The sequence below is a fragment of the Rhineura floridana genome, chromosome 5 (genome assembly GCF_030035675.1).
Source record: "Rhineura floridana isolate rRhiFlo1 chromosome 5, rRhiFlo1.hap2, whole genome shotgun sequence".
Taxonomy (NCBI): domain Eukaryota; kingdom Metazoa; phylum Chordata; class Lepidosauria; order Squamata; family Rhineuridae; genus Rhineura; species Rhineura floridana.
Genome location: NC_084484.1, coordinates 92,000,241 through 92,011,097, shown reverse-complemented (window position 1 = coordinate 92,011,097; position 10,857 = coordinate 92,000,241).

Here is a 10,857-nt window from a genome sequence, read left to right as displayed (position 1 = left end):
TCTTTCTTTAAACAGTACTCCTATAGCACTTCGTAGCTTTAACCCCGCCCGTTCAGCATTGCAGCCAATCAGGGATTGTGTTTCAGTTTCATTCACCTGAGGCAGCGTCTAGAAAACAAAATGATGGTTTCCCCCCCCCTGTTTATCTGATATCTCATAAATTGGGTAAGTATATACATTTCAGTTTCTTTTCCTCTTGTGTGCAGGAGTCAGATCCTGGGCAGTGTTTTCAAAACCTTCCCGATACTTGCTTTTGTGGGGGTAAAAGCATGCTAATCCCATATGCCCAGAGTAAATCCCATTGAATTCAATAGGATTTACTTTTGAGTAGACATGGTTATGAATTTGCTCAAAATCAATGGGACTTTGGAGTGAATGTAAAAAAGAATTGTGTTTGTGTTCTAACTCTTTCTGCCCCCTTCTCCAGTCCTATTTTAAAGCAAGTAGGCAGGGCTTACTTAGGTATGACAGTTTTTATTCTGTAGGAAAGTAATACTGATTTTTTAAAAAACTAATACTGATTTTTCTGCAATGACCAACTGGTTTGACAATAAACTATTATATGGGCTGTATGTATTTATACATCTGCAGTGTGTGCGTGTGCATGTATGGAGTCTTTCCAACACCCCTGTGAGGTAGGGTTGGAAAACAAGGCAGCTCACAACAAGAAATAAAGCCATTTAAAATCCAATAACCATAAAAACAAGTATAAACAGTTGCAAAACAGCGTAAAGTGGCATGATTCAGAATTTTGGGTTGTGTGAATGAAGTTGCTTATCACTTGAGGTTGCATTTCTGTCCCTGTTTGAGTAAGTATGACCAGTTATGACAAATGTCTGTGTGCACTAGGAAATTATTACTAAAGAATGCTGCTGCTAGCACTCCAGGGTACTGATAGTAAAGTATACCCAGGCATTCTGTAAATCCACTCTTGGAAATATCATTTGAGTTATTACAGTATTCCAGATTGATACACACAGCCCTGTAGATTGTAACAAAGTTGTACAATCTGATATGCAGCCCAAATCAGTTTGGCATTGCTGTTTTTTTAACCACTATTCCCTGCTCAAAATGTTTAACATGTTGTGACCTTTGCAATGTAACCTCTATTCACTTGGCATTGACGGTACTTTTATTGCCTGGATTCTAACCTTCAGAAGTGCTTGCCACTTCCTAGACTGCATCAGAGAGTGCTAAAATCATTGTGAGCCCAGGAAGTGATTCTCATATGAACAGGGTTGCCATATTGCCTGGATGGTCAGGTTTTCATGGATTCTGTCCATGCCACCTGGTGCCCTCTTGGTCCATTAGGTGGCCCGGATCCTCAGCTTTCATTTTTTAAAAAAGCTAGTCTCTAGAGTCTAGCCCTTGTGGATCCAGAGATAGAAGGCAAAACATGGAGGCAGTATTCTGCCCATTTTGCCCAGACTTCCAATGCAAAGTATTTAGCGTTTTCACCACAGAAATGACCAGGGCTTTAGAGCGACACCAACCATAAAGCTCATAAGCTTATGTCATTTCCTTGCTTTTTCTTTTAGAGGTTTGGCGGGTGCATGTGCTGCCCACCCTTTGTTTGGTCAGGTTGTTATGGTAAGTCCAGGGGATGGTGTTTCTCGTGCATGAGCCGAGTCATGCCGCAGGCCCTTGAGTGTGTCTGTGGGGGAAAGTCTGGCGGCTCCTGAGTCCCAGGCAATGTTCAACCCAAAGGGATCAATGTAAGAGCATACTTTAGTCATAGAGGAGGTCCTGCTAATCTCTTGTTTGGTATACAAAATCAAGTCTAAAATCCTTTCACAATTTCTATTATTATTATTATTATTATTACATTTGTATACCGCCCCATAGATGACACTCTCTAGGTGGTTTACAACAATTAAAAACATTAAAAACAAATATACAAACATACAAATTTAAAAACACTTAAAAAAAAACTATTTAAAAACACATGCAAAAATGCCTGGGAGAAGAGGAAAGTCTTGACCTGGCGCTGAAAAGATAACAGTGTTGACATTTCTATAAAAGCTTTAAAACCTTTTATCTTGGGTAATATCACACCAATTTTCTACATAGACTTTGATTCATAGTTTATAATAACATTCTCCTGTGTAGTTCACTGCTACAGACTGCACTGATCACATATTACAGCCATTCTGCCCCTGTGTTATCCTATAGGTTTTTTTAAACGGAGCTAAAAAGATGAGGAGTAAATATTAAAAGTAGAGGGACAAAATGATGTAGAGGGACAAAATGCCCCATGATATTCTGATTAGCAAGCTAGCCAAATGTGGGCTAGATGGTACAACTATCGGGTGGATCCACAGTTGGCTCAACAATTATACTCAAAGAGTGCTTATCAATGGTTCCTTCTCAAATTGGGCAGAAATAACGAGTGGGGTACCACAGGGCTCGGTCCTGGCCCAGTGCTCTTCAACATTTTTATTAATGACTTGGATGAGGAGATACAGAGCATGCTTATCAAATTTGCAGATGATACAAAATTGGGGGGCACAGCTAATACCATGGAAGACAGAAACAAAATTCAAAGGGACCTGGAGCATTGGGCTGAAAACAACAGAATGAAATTCAACAGGGATAAATGCAAAGTTCTACACTTAGGAAAAAGAAGCCAAATGCACAGTTATAAGATGGGGGATACTTGGCTCAGCAATACGACATGTGAGAAGGATCTTGGAATTGTCGTTGATCACAATCTGAATATGAGCCAACAGTGTAATGTGGCTGCAAAAAAGGCAAATGCTATATTAGGCTGCATTAACAGAAGTATAGTTTCCAAATTGCGTGAAGTATTAGTTCTCCTCTATTCAGCACTGGTTAGGCCTCATCTTGAATACTGTGTCCAGTTCTGGTCTCCGCACTTCAAGAAGGATGTGGACAAACTGGAACAGGTTCAGAGGAGGTCAACAAGGATGATCAGGGGCCTGGAAAGAAAGCCCTATGAGGAGAGACTGAAAGAACTGGGCATGTTTAGCCTGGAGAAGACATGATAGCACTCTTCAAGTACATGAAAGGTTGTCACCAGGGCCGGTCCCAGACATGCCGGGGCCCTTGGGCACCAGCTTGCCCTGGACCCTGGCACATATGTGCGCATGCACACATACACGTATGTGCATGCCCAGGGCCAGCCCCAGACATGCTGGAGCCCTTGGGCAAAAGCCTGCCGCCTCCCCCAGGCCCCAACACTCCCCTTCTGCGACTCGCGCATGGTGAGAGCTTCGGGACTCCGCCATTCCCTTCTTTAACTTACCTTGTTCTGCGGTTGCGCACACAGCAGTGCCCTTAAGATAGGGTTGCCATATTTCCCGGTTAGCCGGGTTTTACCCAGATTCTTTGCATGCCACCTGGCGCCCAGCTAGCCCCTTAGGTGGCCCGGATTCTCACCTTTAATTTAAAAAAAAAGTTAAGTTTCTAGGTGGTCCGGTTCTCGAGATGTACATAAAAACGTCAGCCGCCCCCCCGACTGTTAAATCTTTCTTTAAAGTACTATAGCACTTCGTAGCTTTAACCCTGCCTGTTCAGCATTGCAGCCAATCAGAGAAGCCAGGATTGTTTCAGTTTCATTGACCTGAGGCAGTGTCTAGAAAACAAAATGGTGGTCCCCCCCCGTTTATCTGAAAATCTCATAAATTGGGTAAGTTCATACATTTCAGTTTCTTTTCCTCTTGTGTGCAGGAGTCAGATCTTGGGCACTGTTTTGAAAACCTTCCCAATACTTGCTTTTTGTAAAAGCAATGCTAATCCCATATGTTGCTTATAACTTGAGGTTGCATTTCTGTCCCTGTTTGAGTAGGCCGCACTGAATACACTGGGACTTGCTTCTGAATAAATAAATTTAGGATTGCACTATAAATATCTTTACAGTTTGTGTAAATAATAAATATATTTGATAGTCATGCTTATATAAATATTTCTTCATTTATCATATTTTTGGTTTTTGGTTAGGAATCCTGACTGGTTGTGAGATGCTTAGTTTTCTGCCTTACTCATAGGAATCTTGTGGTTGGTATGGTATTACATTTAGGAAAGTGATACTGCCTTTTGTGTTGTTTTTTTCCTATTTGCATTTCACTTATCTTTAACCTCACTCCGTTACAGCCATAGAAGCAACAGCAGCATATGCAAGATAATTAACTCCCATTAGTGATAAGAGCAAGAATTTATAATTATTATTTCAATGAAAACAAGAGGCTTATCAATACTTTGAAGAGGACCAGATATTTATTTTCTTTCTAAACCCAGGACTGGGTCTTTCATGATGCCTGGTGGGGGGGAGGGAGCAGGAGAGTAGTCGATAAGACGGACATCCTGGCGTTGGTAATCTAATTAGCAAGGTATGTGTGGGGTTGTTGCACACTTCCAGGCCCAGTTTCATTTTGAGTAGGGAGGTGGAACCTGTGTAGATGTGGTTGATCAAAGGGAGAAGAAATTTTGAGTTAAGCAAAGCCCTGCTTTTATAAAACCTAAGAAACATACAGATACTTTGAATGTCTGAGTGCCTGCACCAGTGGAGGAACTTGTAAAACTTGCTGCAACAGTATTTAGAACTGAGCATGTGGTGTGAAAGAGTCCGTTTCCTAACATTTTGGCTTCTTGTTTTTCTCCACCCACCACATCTTTGAAATATATCGTATATGGTTAACTGTACTGCTGCCCTGACTTACTTTATGTTTGTTGCTATTTTGTGTTTTTATTATGTTTTTATATTGATTGTGTATTTTATTGTTTTTATTATATTTGTAAGCTGTGCTGAGCTCTGTTTTTAACAGCAGAAGGGCAGGATATAAATCCTCTTAATCAATCAATAAATACTCCCTAGTGTTGGAAACTAGAGTCTAGGCATTTAAGGCTGAAAATGTTGTTTTTTAAAAAAAAGATTTCTCACATCTTTCCCCAGTTTTTGGTGGTAATTCCTAGGCACAAAAACAAAACAACTGGACAATTCAAATATTAATATGCAAATAATATGTATAATATGCAAATAATATGCAAATAATTTGCATAATATGCAAATTAGCCTGCCCGGATTTGTGGAACTGGAATATGGCAACCCTACCTTAAGAAAAATGTTGGCTGAGGTTTCCCTAAGGAGCTGAAGCCTCTGCCACCATCTTGGTTCATGGCAGGGATGCGAGCGCACGCACATGCTTGCTGCACCCCAACAGTTGTACTTCCAGGATACATCTGGCATGCCACAGTTGCTATCTGTAATTTATCTCTGAGATTTTGCCTCCTTTTATAGCAGTGTGATTTTTTTCAAAGTGTACACCGTTGGGAGATCAAGGGGGAACAGGCCCAAGCATAGGCTATAAGGCTCGGGGATGCATGGGTTTAAATCCACCAAAAGATAGCCGAATAGTTTTTGTGTTTCATCATGAAACACTTCTAAGAAAAAGATGAACAGGTACTATCTGTCAGGTTTGATATCATGTGGGCATACAGTTGTTGGTAAGTCCCCAATGATGAATTACGCTAAAAATATCCTTTTACTACTACTTTTGAAGATGATGTTTTATTCCCACCCATTAAAAAATCTCTGGTGATTATTGATGATCTCATGAATCAGGGAGTCAGAGCAATGCATTACAGGATGCGTTCACTAAATTGGTGCATCAAAGGAATTTAAGCATCATGTACATAGCCATCACAAATCTTGTCTCCCGAGGGTGGATAACATCTTCTTTTCAAATCTGTGGGTCAGCTGGATATGTGGCGGCAATTCTGAACATGGGAATTCAAGGCATAAGCATCTGCTGTGAGCTGAAAATTTCTCCTGCGCATGCATGCACACATGCACGTGCACACACACACATAAAGATCTGTTAGCACTGAATTCACCCCTACCCCTTCACACTCAGACACACACACACACACACACACACACACACACACACACACATGTACCTCTTTTAGCTGAGAACACATCTCAAAGAGCTGCTTTTTTTCCCCCCACCGCTCAATTTATCAGCATCCATACCATCACGCCGCCTTCTGGTACAGTTTTGTCTTAGCAGACGCAGAGGTTACATACAATGGCGGTAAGGAGAAATTTCCTCCTCTGAAGTACTGATATAACATCTTCTCCCAGGTTTGCCTGTTGGGAACACAGGGCTCTCTGTGGGACTTTTCAAAGTTGCCTCTTTCTCTGAGTCTGGCCCTCCTATACCAGGTAGGAATGGAAAGATCTGTTAATTTCACTTCTCTCAGTTTCTCGTTTTTTCAATCTTAAATTCGGTTCTCCACATTTCTGCAACAATTTGCAGATTTTTCTTTTTAAAAAGAAAATTTTTCCAGCATTTTAGTTCAAATTTCTCCTAATAAAACACCTATTTATAGGCAGTATTGACTAATGTACACATTTTTGCAAGCAATTTTTCATGATATAATGCATGCTATTTTCACTCATATATTTCTTTTCATGACCACTTTCCCCTAATATATGCATTTTTGTAAACACTGTTTGGTTGGCAAACAGCACCACAAAATTCGAATAAGTGTGAATTTCAAAGGCTGGCTGTGCTTTAGTTCTCATTGTTTCAGAAAGTGCTAATTTGATAGATTTGGCTTGAAATGAGGACTGAATCAAAATTCTCACCCATCCCTAATATTAGGGCACATTCCAGGATGGGTGGCTCTGTGGACTGGTCAAAACACATGCTCCTCCCTCTGGGAGCTCAGAATAGCCTGAACACCATCTCAAGCTCTTGTCAAATACACCACACATAGGGCGAGGGGGAAGAGAATCAACAATAAAAAATGGGGCTTGGCCTATACTTTTATATTAAATTAATGTCAAAAGGGCATGGCCTATAATTTTATATTAAAAGGGGCCTATAATTTGATTTTAAAAGGATATGGCTTTAATTTTATATTTTAAAAGGTGGGGCCTATAATTTGATATCAAAAGGGTGGGGCCTTTCATTTTATATTAACAAGGGTGAGCCCTATAATTTAATATTAAAAGGGTGGGATCTATCATTTTATATTAAATTAATATCAGAGAGGTGGGGCTATAAAAGGGGTGGGGCCTGGAGGTGGGACTAGAGACATTCTCGCTTCCTATTAGCTGACACCATTCTCGATTCCTATTGGCTGACAGGTGCTGTCAAAACTGAGATTGATGAATAATATGCTCTATTTCTTCTTGTGTTGGCTTTTCAATTCCTAAACACCCTGGAACCTGGATATTAGAAGGACTGTCTCCTCCTAAACAAAATCTGCCCATCAGTTAAGATATTTGGAGAGCCCTCTCAGGTTACCCTTCCAGTTTCTGCAGTGGCATCCAAATTATGGAACTCCCCCTTAGACAAGCAAAGTCTGTCCTAGTCTTTTAAGCTTTTAGTGGCTTCTGGTGGAATCTTCTCCACCTCCCCAAGACACACACATTTTAAATTTTTTATTGCTGTTATATAGATTTTAGCCGCTGGTTTACTTTTTGGGATTTTTTTAAATAAGCTGTTTTAATTTTTTTAATGTCTTTCTTGTAAGCTGTGTTACAGCAAGTGTGGAAGGCGGGATAGATATTCCTAAAAATAGATGGATGGATACATATCAAAGAGCTGCAACTAATTCTAACCTACTTCTTTGCTGCTGTTATCATCATAATCATCAAACTACTCAAAGGTAAGAAAATTCAGGAAATGTAACTGACATACAGATAGTAAAAGTGGTCCCTTGTGCTAATAGCAACTTCTCACATAGATTTTTGTTACTGAATGTAGTATCCTGTTAAATGTCTAAGATCTTCATTTAAGCTGGAGCTCCTACACTAATCACAGATTGCAAGGCCTCCTCATACAGTTCTTATTAGAAGAGGCTAAGTGACACCATTGCTCTTTGGTCATCTGCAGTAAACTTTGAAGGATCTTACTAAGATAGCCTAAAAGGCAACTTACAAGATCTTGAGAACACAAAAATGTGTGGAATTAAATTGTAACATTTTGAGCGAGAGCACTTTGTTACTGTCCTGTACACATCACATAGCAGTTAAGTTGCTAATTTTTAAAAAATAAAAGCAACTTTCTAAACATTCAATTTCTAGATGGATATACACTACTAACTGCTAGCTGAGTTGCTATGACAACATGGCTTTTTTCCAGCTTTATCTCGAACAGCTTTCAGAGCAATGCTGCATCATGTCAATGCTTTAAATGGCTAACCCAGCTGTCCTACACTACTTCTTCTCCGGTAATGACCTAGACAGAGGTGTTATGTGTCCAGAGTTCTCACGTCCAAGAGGTGGGGAGACGTCCTATCCTGGACAGGGTTGCACTCCTCTGGAAGGAGCAGGTGTGCAGCTTAGGGGTACTCCTGGATCCAGCATTGTCACTGGAGACTTAGGTGACCTCAGTGGCTAGGAGTGCCTTTTTCCAGCTCCAGCTGGTTCATTAGCTTCAGCCCCTTTTGGACAGCAAAGACTTGGCCACAGTGCTCCATGCTCTGGTAACTGAAATGGAAATGGACTGCCTTCAAGTCAATCCCAACTTATGGCGACCCTATGAATAGGGTTTTCATGGTAAGCGGTATTCAGAGGGGGTTTACCATTGCCTCCCTCTGCACCTAGTCCTCCCCAGCTGGCTAGGGCCTGCTCAGCTTGCCACAGCTGCACAAGCCAGCCCCTTCCTTGTCCGCAATTGCCAGCTGGGGGCAACTGGGCTCCTTGGGACTATGCAGCTTGCCCACGGCTGCACAGGTGGCAGGGAATGTAACCCCTGAGCCACTCACTGTGGGAATGATCTTTAGGTGGCCCTTTACACCCAGGAGACATGAGCAGGGATTTGAACTCGCAGACTCTGGACTCTCAGCCAGACTCTCCTCCCCACTATGCTATACCAGCTGTTTTACCAGATTGGATTATTGCAATGCGCTCTACATGGGGCTGCCCTTGAAGATGACCCAGAAATTTCAACTGGTCCAAAGTGCAACAGCCAGATTACTGCCTGGGGTTCCCTTTAGATCTCATATAACCCCTCTTTTAAAACAGCTGCACTGGTTCCCAGTTTGTTTCTGGGTCCAATTCAAGGTGCTCATGCCAGTTTTTAAAGCCCTAAATGACTTAGGTCCCAAATATCTGAAAGACTGCTTCCTTCCCTACAGACCCTTTCTGGCGTTGAAATCAGCAGAAGGGATCCCTTTGGTACGAAGTCAAAACTGACAAAATTTAATATTCCCAAGCAAGAAGACATAAGTACAACAGAGCTTTCCATGTGCTGTTAGCATAATAATATCTTATTTTTATCTTAGAATGTATAAACTGTAGAATGTATAAACTGCACTACATATTCAAGGAATTAATTTTGACTTGGTCTGTAAGTGGCAAACATATTATAGCATCAAGAATTGGAATGGGAGGGGGGATTCCAAATCATTCTTCAAATATGGGATTGTCTCAACTGGCTAATAAAATATCTAAGAAAATATTGTCCCCATTTGGTCTGTTTTTCTTTAGTGCTCCAGTTGTATGATTTTTTTTTCAGTGATTTGATTACTAATCCCAATTGAAAATGGATTTTTTTGCTACCTGAATTTTAGTTGATTGACTGATTCTTTAAACATCTGTAATGGTGGCCAATGAATAGCAGCATTCAAGGATTTTAAGATGTTTTATTTTAAAGATGTTCTTATGATATTTGATTTTTAGGATGTTTTAAGATGTTTATAGAATTTTTTTCTTTGTTTGTCGCCCTGGGCTCCTTCTGGAAGGAAGGGATAGAAATTTAATTAATAAATAAATAGTTCCACCATCCTCAGAAGCTCAGGAGTGATGGCCCAGGAGAAGGCATTATCTCTGGCAGCCCCCAAGGTGTGAAACTCCTTCTGCCCACCCCAATGTAAATTATTATTTTGAAGCTGATTATGGGTAGCATAAAATGTGTGCTTTAATCACAGTTTTGTTAGCTTGCTTTTTGAAAAAGAACAAGAAAGTGCACTTAGTACGTTCTGTACCCATACACCTGGGAATAAGACCCACTGAACTCTGTGGGACTTATTTCTGAGTAGACATGTATATAATTGCACTGTTTCGACTGCAATCCATTGCCCACTCACCTGCTAGAAGTAAACCCTGGTGAGCTCAGGATTAGACTACTGCACAAGTGCTGTGTAGCTAATTAATCATAAGGGCACCAGGGAATGTTGCAGAACTTAAGGACTTTTAAAATGTATCTGTAGAAGAGTTGACAGGGTAATTAATAACATGAAATCTGTCTGAAATCAGATCATTTAATTCACCTCTCAGAATTAGCATAAGAAGCCGTTGAAACTGAGAGACTAAGGGCTCATCCAGATGACTGCAAAATGTGTGACGCGCGCTATGTGTGTTTATTATTTTTCGGTCATCCAAATGACGTCGTGCTCTGTTAGCATTTTCGCAGGTTAAATCCGCTCCTTGCAATACCGGCAAAAATGCAATTTGCTGTTTAAAATCGGAAATCATCCGCTGTGCCTTCAGGAGCTAGGATGCAATACGGCGGACTTTACAGCTGATGGGTGGTTCTTGGGCGTTTCCCCTTGCCCCTTCTCCTCATTCCAGCCAGTCACGTATCTGCACTTTTGCACATGTGCGTGAATAAGCCGGGGAAAATGGAAGCAATCATCGCAATGGTGGGGTGTTGGGGGGGTCTGCAATCCTGTCCAGGTGTCGACTGGTTTGGAGTGTCTCCACCTTGTGCTGGGCCAGAGAGACAGACTGGGAATTTTGTTGGTGTACCGCCCACCCTGCTGCCCAACAAATTCCCTAACTGAGCTGACAGAGGTAGTCTTGGAGGTATTGCTGCGGTCCCCTAGACTATTGGTACTGGGGGACTTCAACATCCATGCCGAGACTGCTCTATCTGGGGCGGC